The sequence below is a fragment of the Lynx rufus genome, unplaced genomic scaffold (genome assembly GCF_022079265.1).
Source record: "Lynx rufus isolate CCGP_SWC_20201006 ecotype Redwood Valley unplaced genomic scaffold, mLynRuf1.p SCAF_16, whole genome shotgun sequence".
NCBI classification, from domain to species: domain Eukaryota; kingdom Metazoa; phylum Chordata; class Mammalia; order Carnivora; family Felidae; genus Lynx; species Lynx rufus.
The window spans coordinates 56,105,068-56,118,027 of record NW_025814830.1 but is presented as its reverse complement, the minus strand read 5'-3'; the positions used below and the strand labels follow the sequence as shown (position 1 = coordinate 56,118,027).

The following is a 12,960-nucleotide window of genomic DNA, read 5'->3' as shown; positions in this document are numbered from 1 at the left end:
GGACAAAGGGGAGGTGGTCTGTCCCCTTGCCCCCTCTCTCCTCTCTGTCTTCACTAGAACTCTGGTTCCGTCGTGCCCGTGAGGAGTCCGAAGAAGCCCAGGGAGTCTGGGGGCTGATAAAACGGGGTTCCCAATACCACCCCCAGGGCAAAGCAGGAGGGCCGAGAATCCCTGGCCTCTCTGGACACTGGAGCTGGCCACTAGCTGACTCCTGCCGCCTTCCTTTGGCCCCAGAGGAAACTGTCTCTCACCAGACGCGGGGAACTCAGGACCACCGCTGGGAACCTCCCAGACGACAGAACCCGCTTCCGCGGGCGTCCTGACACACGCGTTCCGCGAGGCCTGCGGGCCGGGGATCCGGGGGACCTCAGTGACTCTCGTGAGAGGAACCACCCTCTGCCGTCCCAGCAATCGGGACTGTCTCAGTCCAGCTCTGCGTGCGCCTCTCACGGCTCAGCGGGCGGCGAAAACGCCGCGCAGAGACGTCTCCCCTGGGTCACCGTGCGTCCTGACCCCTCCCCGCCCCCTACTTTCTCTCCGTGGTCCTCATCGCTCTTGGCTGTGAGGACGCGAGGCGCCCCCCATCCACGGCGTTCCTCATTTTCACGCTTTGCTCTGCGAAGGGGCGTAAACAAGTTCAGCCCCTCTGGAAACGTTCAGGCAGTGTTTCCCAGGGCCTGTGACTCAACGGCCCCCCTTGTGGGTGTGTGTCCACCTGAGAGGCGTGCGCACACGCACCCCGGGGCGTGTGCGAGGATGTTGGCCGCCGTGCTGGTCCCAGCGACCCACGCTGGGAACCGCCCACAAGTCCGTGAATCCCAGAAAGGAGAAAGGTGGCCACACGCTGGGGTAACAGATACTGGTGAGGGGGATGGGCGGTGGCCAAGCATGGCCACGTGGAGAGGTTCCGCGGACCCACGTCCGGGCGAGAGAAGGCTGCGCCCAGACCCTCCTGTCGCCTGCTCCTGTTCTCGGGACGTCTGGAACTCGGGGCGTGATCAGTGAGTGTGCACGGCAGGTGGTAGTGATGCTTCGTGTCAGTGTCCTGGGGCCGCAGGAACACGTCCACGCAGACAGGGGCTTGAACAGCAGACATTTATCCCCTCGCTGTTCTGGAGGCGGAGGCGTCTGCAGGGCCGAGTGCCCCCCGAAGCTCCAGGGCGGGGTCCTTCCTGCCTCTTCCAGCTCCTGGCGGCTCCTCGTGTCCCTTGGCTGGTGGCCGCGCCCCTCAAGTCCCCGCCCCTGTCTTCACGAGGTCTCTCCTGTGCGCGTCTGTGTCCAGATCTCCCTGTCCTCACGAGGACGGCAGCCACGGGATTTGTGGCCCACCCTTCTCCAGCATGGCCTCACTGGATCGCAGTTTCATCTGCAAAGCCCCTGTTTCCAAATGAGGCCACGCACGTTCTGTGGTTCTAGTAGACGTGAACTGGGCAGGGGATGTCATTCACCTCTGCAGATGCTCGAAGCAGGGCTAAGACAGGTGAGTTCCGGAAGCGGCTTCGTGTGCAGGTGGCGTTCTGGTTCCGGTTCCACGGCAGCGACCTCGTGACAGCCATCGAGCCGCGCACGCCGAGGATCTGAGCGGCGTACGGAGTGCGCGTGACCCTTTCGTAACACGTTTACGTTAAAGAAGAGTGTGGTGAGGAAGCAAACAAGGACAATACATCTGTTCATTCCACGGACACGTGCTCATCTCGTCGCCTTTCTGGGGCTGCTCTGACAAATGGCCCCCAAACCGGTGGCTTAGACGGAACTTTATCGTCTGGCAGTCCTGGAGACCAGAAGTCTGACACAGGGCTGCTGGGACTAACGTCCAGGTATCCGTAAAGCTGGTTCCTTCTGGAAGCCCTGGGTAGGATCCGTTTCTTGGCCTTCCCCAGCTTCTGGAAGGCACCTGCGTTCCTTGGCTTGTAGCCCCTCCCCCGTGTGCAAAGCCATCGGCGTGGCATCTTGCTCCTCTGTGACCGACCGCCCCTCTCTTGTGAGGACACTGTGCCAGTGTGGATGCCCCAGGACCATCTCCGCCCCTCAAGGTCCTGAACTGAACCACATCTGCAAAGTCCCTTTTGCTCTGTAACGTACTCACAACTTCCAGGGATTAGGATGTGGACGTCCCGGGGGCTGTTACTCTGCCGGCCTCTTACCTACCCGTGTGGCCTCAGACAGAGAAGGGGAGTCTGGATGGGTGAGCCACACCCAGGCCGAACCAGCAGCCCAACCTGACCCCCGAGCCCAAGGTGGGTCTTGGTGATGAGGATGTGTCACCCCACAAATCGTGGAGCCACCAGGGGCTTTAAAAGCCAGGATTTGGGACGCCTGGGTGGCTCCCTCGCTTAAGAGGCTGACTTCAGCTCAGATCTTGGTGTTGTGGTTTGTGGGTTCAAGCTCTGCGGCGGGCTCCGTGCTGACAGCTCAGAGCCTGGAGCCTGCTTCAGATTCTGGGTCTCCCTCTTTCTCTCTGCCCCTCCCCACTCACCCTTTGTCTCTCTCTATGTCAAAAATAAATAAACATTAAAAAAATTAAAAAAAAAAAAAAAGAGGGGCGCCTGGGTGGCTCGGTCAGTTAAGCGTCTGACTTCGGCTCAGGTCATGATCTCACAGTCCGTGGGTTCAGGGCTCGCGTAGGGCTCTGTGCTGACGGCTCGGAGCCTGGAGCCTGCTTCACATTCTGTGTCTCCCTCTCTCTCTGCCCCTTTTCCCTGCTCACACTGTGTCTGTCTCTCAAAGATAAATGAACGTTAAACAATTTTTAAAAATTAAAAATAAAAGCCAGGATGCAGCATGGTGCTTGGTGGGACTGTTCCAGAACAGATTCAAACGCTGGACGAGGCCGTGGAGGATTGGAGTGAAGCCATTGCAGAGCGTTTAAATGGTCCCTACGAGAAGACGTGAAGATGTGTGATGTTGTGACGGCGAGAACATCCAGGGTCTCCTGCTTATAAATAACTCTCTTTATTGGAACCGGGCCTCGGACTCGTCTTGACCCAGGATGTGCTCCCTCCCCCTCGGCACGGCTATGGGTGGAGTTGGCCTGGTGGAAAATGCCGGGAAATGAATCCGCTATAAACAGACCTTTGCTTGAAAAGGGAGCCTGAGGAGGGGTGGCGTTTTTCCTCGTGTGCAACGGACCCTCCGGGAAGGGGCTCCGGGCAGGCCAACCCCCGCCCACCACAGAGACTGTCCCCGTCAGGAGCTGCATTCCGCACGTGTGGTCAGGTGCATCAGTGAGACCGAGCAAGGTGCTTCTGTGCCCTCTGTGGAGAAAGGGCATGGCCCAAAGGTCTCTGTATTCGCGCCCTGGGGCCGCGGTAACAAAGGACCGCAAACAGAAGCCGTAACCCCAGACAGAGCGTGTTGGCTCCTGCTCTGGAGGCGGAAGTCTGAGATGAAGGCGTCCACGGGGCCACCACCGCGCTCCCTCGGGAGGCTCCGGGGCGAGCCTTCCAGCCACCGTCGGCTGTGGTGGCTCCGCGACCCTTGGCTCCCGGCCACGTCCCTCCACCCGTGGCCGCGGTCCTCCCGTGTTTCTGTGTCTCTGTGTGTGTTTCCTGTCTCTCTGATCAGGACGTCTCCTTGGATTTAGGGCCCATCTGAATCCAGGATGATCTCATCTTGAGATTCTTACCCGATTACACGGGCGATGTCCCCGTTTTCAGATAAGGGTCAGCGAGGCCTCTTCCTAAACGGACTTCTGACCCCGCAGAGTCACCCTCGCCGCCGTTTTCAGAGCGCAATGATCTCGCCCGGGTACTTTCCCTGTTCCGTCTGTAGAAGAAACCGCCGGGAGCAGGGGTCGGAGGGGGGAGCCCAGCGTGGAGCTGGCTCGAGGGGTGCGGGTGGGCCTAACTCTTCCAGACGTGCGAGCGAGCGACCGCTCCGCCGTGGGGCCCTCGGCCTAGGGATGCCCGTCCAGCCACGCCCAGCGCTCTGTCCTGCTTCGTCCCGGCCCAGGCGCCTGTCACCCCAGAAGAGTCAGGGGTGCGGTTCCCACGCCACTGCCCTGTCCGTGGCTTGGAGTGGCTCGGCTCCTCTACAGTGGCTGTGGGCTGACCCGTGTCCCCCTGAAAGGCGGCCACGTCCTGACCCCCGATACCCGTGTATGGGGCCTTATTCGGAAATAGGGTCCTTGCAGGTGTCATCGAGTTCCGATGAACTCATGCTGGAGTAGGGTCGGGGCTCTGAGACACAGACCCCGAGGGCCGTGCGAGGTCAGGGGCAGAGGTGGAGGACGTGGCCACAGAAGAGGGTCACCTGGGGTCCCCAGGGGCAGGAAGAGGCAGGAAGGACCCTCCCCCGGAGCCTTTGGAGGCAGTGTGGCCCTGCCACACCTTGCACTCAGACTCCGGCCTCCAGACTGGGAGAAAGTAATCTCTGTTGTTCTGAGCTGCCCTACCTGTGGCCCTTCGCCACAGTGGCCCCAGGACACTCCCGGAACGCTGCTCACTAAGTTCTGGAAAGCTGGCTGCCCCTTGCTTCGGCAGCCCTGCCGATTGGAGGGGCCTCCCCGCGTTCTGGGGCTCCGTCAGCCCTGTGAGGTGCTGTGCTCGGAGCGAGCCTGCCCTCGGCGTCCCCGTCACAGCCCTGGGGCCAGGCAAGCTCCAGCTGCTTCCGTGATGAGGGATGAGGACCACGCTTCTCGTGGTCCATGGGCTCCGCGAGTCCCTGCTTGGGGCCGCCGTGGGATGTGGGGCTGCGGCGGCTGTCGGGAGGGGGCCGCACCCGTTGCTGCGTGGGCTGGAGGAAGCTGCGGGTTCCCACCCCCGAGCCGGCCTCTCCTCAGCAAACGGGTCCAGGAAGGACGCCACGGCGAGTCCACCATCTCATGAGGCTGGAGGGTGCGGGGCATCTGTGTCCCGGGGCCACGGCAAAAGTGACCCCAGGCCGGGGTCATAACAACAGAAATCTGTCCTCTGCCAGCTCTGGAGGCCAGAGTCCACAATGGAGACGTCTCAGGGCCGCGCTCCCTCCAAAGGCTCCGGGGGGGGGTAGGTCCTTCCTGCCTCTCCCAGCTCTTGGTGGCCCCAGGCCCTTGGCTATGACCCAGTGCCTCAAGTCTCTGTCTCTAATATAATGAACTCCAGTCACTGGATTTGGGGCTGCTCTGATCCAGAATAACCTCACCTAAGCTTAACTAATCGCACCTGCAAAGACCCTCTTTCCAAATAAGGTTGCATCTGAGTTTCTGGCGGAGGGTACATTTTGGGAAGGGAGTCACTGTGTCACCCACAACGGGGGCTACAGGTGACATTCGTAACCAGCTCCTCCTGGCGTATCTGTTCGCTGGGGTCACCAAGTCCCTCTTGAGCCCTGCACAACCCTGCGGGAGCCCATCGTCGGTGTGGACCAGCCCCCTGACCTTGTGGGGCCTGGCCCTCTCCTCATTTCCATGTGGGTGCCTTTTTCCAATGGGGATAATAATCTGTCCGGCAGGAGGATTAAGTGAGTGCCTGTATTCACAGGAGACAGCAGATGGCTGGTCAGCTCGTTGATACAGTGGTTTTTGTAGGCGTCCGTGAGTCTGTCTCGGCTGGAGATGTGCTGACCCCTGCCCGCGGTGTCTTCAGCACGAGCCGCTGCTCAGAGGATGGGGGTGGGAAGTGGCAAAGACCGCCTGGCCCCAGGGCTCGCCCCCAAGTCCCCGGTGCTTCGCAAGGGTGAGGCAGGAGGGTTTCCTCGGGGAATTCGGTGCCGGGGCCTCAGGGACTCCCTGTCCTGCGTGTGCACACTGCCCGTGCCCCCTGAAGCTGGCGCCTGTCACCTCGCGTAGACTGCTCCTGTCTGGGAGGGGATCGGGCACCTGAGGTTCCAGGGTCTGGGCTCAGCCTCAAGCACGAAGCCATCCCAGCCCCTTCTTCCCCGGTGTCTCTTTTTAAAGGATTATTATTATTATTATTAATGTTTATTTTTGAGAGAGAGAGAGACAGAGCACAACTGGGGGAGGGGCAGAGAGAGGGGGAGACACAGAATCCAAAGCAGGCTCCAGGCTCTGAGCCGTCAGCACAGAGCCCGACGCGGGGCTCGAACCCACAGACCGCGAGATCATGACCCGAGCCGAAGTCGGACGCCCAACCGACTGAGCCACCCAGGCGCCCCTAAAGGATTATTTTTTTTAGTTGCGGTAAAATTCGCACAACATAAGTCCGACCACTTTAAAGTGTACAATTCGGTGGCATTTAGTAAATTCACAGTCGTGTACAACCACCACCTCTGTCTGGTTCCAGAACATTCTCCTCCCCGAGAAACATGCCCCGTAGCCATCAGCAGTCATGCCCGTGCCCTCCCCCAGCCTGGGCAACACCGTCTGGTTCCTGTCTCCGTGGACCCGCCTGTCCTCGACACTTCATAGAATCCGATAGTATGCAGCCTCCGGTGACCGGCTCGTGTCACTGACCATGTTTTCGAGGTGGATCCCTGCGAATGCCAGCACCTTGTTCCTCTTCGTGACTGCATAGCATTGCACGGTGCGGGTCTGCTGTCTTTTGGTCCATTTGTCCATGGACGGACATTGTCGTTTCCACTCTTAGCCGTTGTGAACAGTGCTGGTTTGAACACCAACTTTCACCTCTTTGCGGTACACACCGGGGAGTGGAATCGCTGGGTCACCCGACTTTCCTTTGACCTGATGGAAGGTTTCAACCCCCGCTCAGTGCCGGCTCACCTGAGCTGTTTCCTCAAGGCTCCCCCAGCCCCTGACTTGCTGGGGAGGGCCTCATTCCCAGGCTAGCGGCCCGCGGTCAGTGGGGTGCAGGGCGTCCTTGCTGAAGCACAGACCGGTGCCTCAGAGGCGATCCCCAGAGGCGACTCGGGATCACAGACCCTGCGTGAAATGACGCTGAATTGTGTAGCGAGAAGCTTCCGCCCCCATCAGGTGTGGACCCCCGAGATTTTCCTTCTCTGTGTCCATAGACCTGGTTCCCATCCTCTGACAGTCAGAGAACCTGCTGGACCCCTGATGTGGTATTTTGTTACATTGTATTTGTTTTTACGCCTACCTTGGATTTGTGGCTGGTTTTCCCATTAGGTGAGTCTATTTAAAGAGAAATAGTGAGTACGGGAACAGTGATGGGGAGACCACGAGACGAAAGGTTTGAGACACCACGGGCATCAGTCATACGGGACCAGGAGGCGGAGACGTGGGTGTTGCCTCAGCCTCCCTCTTCCTTTCCCTGTCTTCCTTCCTTTCCTTCTTTCTATAAAATTAAACACAATGAAGCAAGGCACTTGGTGAGTTCAGACAAACACATACACTTGGTAAACCAACACCCCAAGAAGATAGAAAATGTTACTAGAAAGTGTTCTGGAGCACATATTCCTGGTCAGACCTGCGGGATTCCGGTTCGGCAAGGCTTGGGCAGAATCCTGGGGTCCGGAGTTTAAGGGGCTCCTGGAAGGAGCCACGGGGGGAGCCAGCTGGGAGGTGCCGGGTTGGGGTCAGGGTCTGAAAGCCCAACCTGGAACTCGTTCCCGGGTCCCGTCCCTCCCTCCTCGCCCGCCATGCTGTCTTCTGCCCCAGCCCCCTCGAGGGTGCATCCTTGGCCAGGTGGGCAGTGTGATGTCACTGGAGCAGGTGCACATCGCCGTGACTTGGGGAGCTGGGCCCTGCTTGAGGCGCCACAGAGGGTGCACAAGGGACAGCTGGGGGCTGGCTGGACCCACTGACGCTTTATTTTCAAACAATTTGCATTCGCGTTTAAAAATGAGGAAATAGCAGATTTAAAAAAAAGCAAAAACAAAAACCAAATTTCTGACTTCTCTTTAAAAAAAAAAAAATTCAAAAATGTAGCAGTTTGAGGCTATCAGTCTGCAGGCGCCGGAAGAGGCTGGAGCCTCCCGGCAGCCGCCCCGTCTCTCTAAGCCGCCCAGGCGCCGAACCATTGCCTCCACCTGCCCGTTCAAGTCCCTTCTCTTCTGGTCGGGCCCCTGGAGGCATGTGAGATTTCAACTCCTGCCCATATAAAAACCATCCCCAAGAAAACAGCAATCCGTACAAGGCCACCGGGTTGATGAAACCCTGGGTTGTGTAACACGCGGCCCGGGTCCAAGCATCCCCCGCGGCCCCGGGCCCTCCTGGAGCCAGCCGCACAGAGACTGTGGGAGTAAAAGGTCCGGAGAGGAAGGGCGGGGGCAGGGGGAGGCACCGGCTGCTTTCGGACGGTTTGCCCGGTGGGTCTGGGATCACAAGTGAACAGCCCAGGTGCCAAGGGCAGACGTGAGAAGCAGAAGGAACGGACGGCAGCTCCTTTTGCCCCCAAGCCGGTTTCTCACGGGGGGCTGTGGACATCTGGGGCCAGGTCATTCTTCGTGGATGTCTGTGTTGGGGGCCCGACCTGTGCTTTGAAGGATGTTGGACGGCACCGCTGACCTGGACCCTCTAGAAGCCAGTAGCCGCACCCCCCCCCCCCCCCCGCAAACCGTGATGGACAGAATGTCTCCAGACACCACCAAGCGTCCCCCTGCTCGAGAACCAAGCCCAGAGGCCCCTCGGGGGCCCGGCCGTTGACCAGAGCTGGCCCGGGGGACGGGGTGGCCTCTTTGCCGTCCCGGCCGGGGGCAGAGTGTCCCCGTTTGCACATTCCCGCTCTGACACAGTGACCCCAAGGCTGCGTCCCATCAACAGGCAGGTGGCGGCACCTCACTCCCAGATCCCCTGCCCTCCCCGCCCCCCATCGGTGACTCACAGGCCCAGGTGAGGGCGGGGCAGGGTCAGAGCAACTGCTGGGAGCATCTGGCCAACCGCGACCCAACCGCCACCTCCACTTACGCAAGTGCCAGCCTGCGCGGAGAAGGCTGAGCGCCTTCTGTTGGGAAAGGAACCCCCGGGGCACGTTTGTTCGTTTCCTCGCCTCAGTGAACCCGGGAGCCAGGTGGACGCACCGACCGCCCGCTCTGGCTGTCCTCACTCCACCCCTCATGCAAAACGGCTGATGCAAGAGGTTCCAGGATTGCTCTGCTCCCCGCAACTGGGAAATGCCACTTGAGGGGGAAGCAGGCCTGCAAACCGCAGGTGACTTGTTAAAAAAAAAAAAAAAACACCACCGCCAGCTTGTGGCAGAAGGGACCTAGTGGGGCTCTGCGGAGGGGGGACTCGAGAGGGACCCACAAAAACGGGACAAACGCTGCGGGCACAGAAGGCAGAAAGGAAAGTGAGTGCCCGTGTCTCCCCACACCCACTGCGAGAGCCCGGTGGGGGGTGGGGGTGGGGCCTGCGAGGAGGGACAATGGCCCCTAGAGGGACAGGAACGCATCCCCAGTCTTCACAGGCCTGAGCAACGGGAGTTTTCTGGCCAGGGAGACTCTGAGGCCTGGAACGCAGTTGGGGGAGGTGTGGGCGCATGGCGGCTGCCGACCAGGGGGCCCGGCGGCCTTGACACTGTGTTTGCCCAGCACCCTCCTCTCTGTGCTCAGCTTCACGTTGAGTAGGGGCTCGCCACCCCCAGGAGGAGGAGACGGTGACAGCGGTCAGGAAGCTGTGCCCTTTCTCGCAGGGTTTCACGTCACCACACAGACGACATTCAGGGCTGGTAATTCTCGGGGGTGGGGCGCAGGGCCTTTGCATCACTGATGCACGACGTTGAGCAGATCCGCCTGCCAGGTGCCCTGGTACCCCCTCCCCATACTGACAACCAACAATGTCATCGAATGTCACCAAGTGTCCCCTGGGAGGCACAGTTGACCCCAGTTGAGTGCCAGCCCCAGGGCCCCCATGCTGAGCGAATCCCCAGGAATTGTCCTCCCCTCCTCCTGTCCCTCCAGCCCCCAGCTCTGCCTTAGGCCCACCACGCCCACGCCTCCCTGTCCCTCGGCCTCCTTGCAGGCCTCCCTGCCTCCACTTCTGTCCCACCTCTGCCGGGCTGGGCTCCAGGGAAGGCCTCTCACCTCAAGGTCCACAGGAACCGAGAACCCCCCCACCCCCGCCCACTGTCCAGGCTGAACACAGAATCTCAAAACCAGAGGTTCATCTGGGTCCCCTCAGAGGTCTGCTGGGAGACCCCCAGGGTGGGAGAGAAGCCCCTGCTCGGGCATCCAGAACGGGGGTCTCCCTCCCGAAACTCAAGAGATTCATTCACCCACCGTGTGGGGTTCCGCGAGCGGCTGCGTTGTTTGTGCCGAGGGAGCCACAGTCGGTGGAGACAAAAGTGGAGAGGCAGACATGTTGGTGGGGGTGCCCAGGGACCGGAGCAGGGGTTCTGCGGCAGGGGGGAGACTTCGCCTGCCCTGAGGACGGTGTGGGGATGTAGAGCCCAGGGGTCTTCTGGGTCAGTAGATGCAAATCTCCAAGAGGAACTTGGGGTGAGGGACGTTCCCGCTAAACAGGCCCGACCAGACTCTTGCTGAAGACGGCCTCGTGCCCTGGGGGACTGGGGGTGGGGGAACCCGATTGGCACCGAGGTGAGGTGACCCGGATATCCAACTGGGGCTTCTGGCCTAACTGACTCAGCCGGGTTCCTGCTGAAACTGGCTCTTGAGGATGTGCCCCAGGCTGAGGCCTCCTCGAAAAGGTGCTCGGAGGAGCCCCGCTGGGCCATGGTCAAGGAATCTTTGTCACAGCACGCGGGCACCCGTGGTCGTCTCTTGCCCTTGTTACACAGGAGGAAGCGGGGACGCAGAAAGCCCTGTCACTGGCCCAGGGCCCCCAGCGCGTGGCCCGGCGGGCACTGGAGGCCAGCACAGCCACGCCAGACCCCCCGGGTTATGCCGGGCTGGAGTCTGATGAGGGGGGCGGAGGGGCGAGCTTCTCCTTCCTGCCGCACAGATGGCCCCTGCCCCCGTCGGACCCCAAAGCGTGGGATACAGTGGACAACTGTCTCTGGTGGGGCGGGGGGGGGGGTTTCCTGAGGTTCCTTCTGTCGGGGTTTTTCTGAGGCCGAGGGAGGACCGAGCCCTCACCGGTTGTGGAAGCCAGTTTGTTTCCCCTCTAATTCCACACCAGCGGGGGCCCAGCGGGACAGGCGGCCCCCGTGGAGCCGAGGAACTGGGCACCCAGACGGGGGGCCCTGGGGCCGCAGGAGTAGGAGCAGGGACACCCACGTCAGGGGCCCCGGAGATTCCCGTGGCCGTGGGCGGGGCCGCCTGCCGAGCGCCCCTCGGCCCGCGGGAAGGGGACGGGGGCACGTCCCTCCCTGGCCTCACTGTCCTTCCAGCACAGGCCTCCAGGCTCCCACGGTAGTACTCCCAATGGCCAAATCCGAGCAGCGGCCGGGGGGCAACGGGGCGGGCAGCTGCAGAGGGGATCCTGGAGGGGCCACGGGCGGCGGCCGCACAGATCCTCTCAGGCCTGGGCAGAGCAGGCTGGATTCCAGTGTCAGGTGGCTCCAGGCGGGCTGGGGTCACCGGGGAAGAGGCGGGAGACGCACATCCGCTTGGAGCAGAGGCGGCCAAGGGTTGGAGGGGCGGGTGTGGGCGCTTGGTTCCGGATCGGGGCCCCTGTGATCATCCCCAGCAGCAGACTTCAAAAGCGCGCTTGTCGGGCCGCACAGGGCTGGACAAGCCCAGGCGGTGGGGTCAAGTCCCAATCAGAGAGCTGCAGAGCCGTGCTGGCGCCTCCGCGGGCACCCTGCTCTGTGCTCTCCCGGCACCTGGAGCCGCTTCTGTCCAAATCCCTACCTGGCTGAGCTCCCCAGCCCCCAAGTAGGCTGGCACAAGGAAGGGGCCCCGGTGTGACTGACTGAGCGATGGCCAGCCATATATAGACGTGGTGAGGAACAGCGACGGAGCACCCGTCCGAAATGGACGCTTTCTACCTCCTCCTGTTGGTAGTAAGGCCTCCATGCGGGGCTGTCACGTACACTTGCACAGTTTGTACACTGCACAAAGGCGCACGGCGCTGGCCCATGCTCTGTGTGCCTCCTGTGTACCCTCATCCGGGCGTCCTCCAGCTGGGAGACGGGGCATCTGCTTCTTTGCACAGAATGCCGTCCACGGTGCCCACCCAGAGGAAGTGCTGCTGAACAGCGTATCCCCCGAAAGGGGAAGAGTTTCTCGTTCCCACCAAGCCACCTGCTCTAGCAATCGCCATGTAACAAATCAGCCCCAAAGTTCATGGCTTAAGACAATTCATTATGACGGGCTCCTGGCTCTGGGCACTTGGACTCGACTGGATGGTCCTTGCTTGGGGTCTCACGCACAGCTGCGATCAGAGGACGGCTGGGTCTAGAGTCCTCGCACTGCCTCTTGGTCCACACGTCTGCCCCCTGCGCAGGATGGCTGGAACCGCGAGGGCTGTTCGGGCATCTCTCTCCACGCAGCTTGCCCGCGGGACTGGCGCGAGGAACCCCACAGCCCGCCGGTCTCGCCGTGGTGGGACTGGTTACGTGGGGATTCTGGGCTCCAAGGACAACCCTTCCGAGAGACGGGAAGTGGAAGCCGCCGGCCAGAGCCGGCACCGTGTTGGGGTCGCAGACCCTACCCCCTGCTGCGAGGAGCGAGGAAGGCTTTGTGGGTCCCTTGTGGACCCCGCACTGCACCACATGACCAGGTGGCGGGACCCAGCACTCGGAGCTGGAGGGACCCCGTGATGGATAAACCCCAGCCCTGCTTTCCGAGAGCCCCCGGCCTTGCCGGGCAGAAGAGTGTGTGTGGGCCGACCACAGGATCACACCCGGAGTGCGTCATCCTGTGCGGGGCCCGGCGGTCTGTGGTGGGAACCCCGGAGAATGAAGCGTCTGTCCTCCCTCTGGGGAAGCTGGGCTCCCCGCGCCTGTGTGGTCGGCCGGGGTGGACGGAACCTCCCGCCTTCCCACGTGTCAAGGGCATGGCCGCGAGCTGCCTCCCGTGTGCGAGGCAGAGACGAGGTTCTGCGGCAGAGGAGGCTGGAGCCTCGGGGCGCCGCGGAGGTCAGCGTGTGACAGCGGCCGGTGCCGTGCAGAGCGGAGGATCAACACTGCCCGCGGTAGGGACGCGGGGCCCCCAGGTCCGGGGGATGGGCCTCCATCACCGGGAAGGTCCCCCTCCTGTCGACGT

General features: G+C 61.6%; 1 long non-coding RNA gene across 1 annotated transcript; it reads right to left on the bottom strand.

Annotated features, from left to right (window-relative positions):
* Window positions 1–6,148: 6,148 nt before the first annotated feature.
* On the bottom strand, window positions 6,149–8,851 carry LOC124511886 (uncharacterized). The gene is made up of 2 exons (XR_006961983.1): window positions 8,762–8,851; window positions 6,149–7,190 (listed from the first exon to the last, which is right to left on the bottom strand). It is a non-coding gene; the product is annotated as an uncharacterized LOC124511886 (long non-coding RNA).
* Between the last annotated feature and the right edge of the window lie 4,109 nt (window positions 8,852–12,960).